Raw genomic sequence first — 1,209 nt, forward strand, 5'->3', positions numbered from 1 at the left:
AAAAAAAAAAAAAAAAAAAAAAAAAAAAGACAACAAGTGTTGGTAAGAATGTGGAGAAATTGAAATGCTTGTCCACTTTCAGTGAATGCAAAATGATGCAACAGCTATGGAAAAGAGTACAGAGGTGCCTCAAAAAACTAAAAATAGAACTACCATATACTATAGTATTCCCACTTCTGGGTATTTATCCAGAAGAATTGAAATCAGGATCTTGAAGAGATATTCGCATCCCATATTCATTGCAGCACTATTCACAAAATTCAAGGGGTGGAACCAACCTAAATGTCCATCACTGGATGAATGGATAAAGTGTGGTATATACATACAATGGAATATTTTTTCAGCCCTAATAAAGATGGGAATTCACCATATTCAACAACACAGATGGCCCTAAAGACGTTATGCTAAGTAAAATAAGCCAGTGACAGAAATACAAATACTACATGATTCCACTTATATGAGGTATCTTAAAAAGTCATATTCATAGAATTGAAGAGTGGAGAGGTGCCAAGCTGGCTTAGTTGGTGAAGCACGCAACTCTTGATCTCAGGATCATGTGTTCATGCCCCACATTGGATGTAGAGTTTACTTAAAAAAAAGTAAAAAAAAAAAAAAAAAAAAAGGATTGAAGAGTGGAATGGTGGTTCCTAGGGCCTGGGGGAGGGGAAAATGGGGAGCGACTGATCCATAGGTATAAAGTTTCAGTTAAGCAAGATGAATAAGTGCTTGAGATCAAGTACTTATAGTACAATATAATACTGTACCTATAGTCAACAATACTGTATTATATACTTATGGGTTAAGAGGGTAGATCTCATGTTATATGTTCATGGTAAGTGTTCTTACATTAAGATGAAAATTTTTTTTAAGTCTTATTGTAGAGGGCACCTAGCTGGCTCAGTTGGAAGAGCATAAGACTCTTGATCTCAGGGTTGTGGGTTCGAGCCCTATGTTGGGTATAGAGATTACATGAACAAATAAATAAATAAAAGTCTTATTGGAATTTTCATTGAGGAAGCATTAAATTTAATGGTTAACTTAAGGAAATTGATCATGTCAAAACTTTTGATTCAAGAAGGTACACCTTTCTATTTGTTCAAATATCTTGTGTCCTCAGTAGTATTTTAGAATGATTTCTTCAAACAAATCTTACACATTTTCTTGTTCAGATGATTCTTATCTTTTTTTTTAATTTTTAAAATGTTTTAT

Source organism: Herpailurus yagouaroundi, unplaced genomic scaffold, assembly GCF_014898765.1.
Source record: "Herpailurus yagouaroundi ecotype Mexico unplaced genomic scaffold, PumYag 159, whole genome shotgun sequence".
NCBI lineage: Eukaryota > Metazoa > Chordata > Mammalia > Carnivora > Felidae > Herpailurus > Herpailurus yagouaroundi.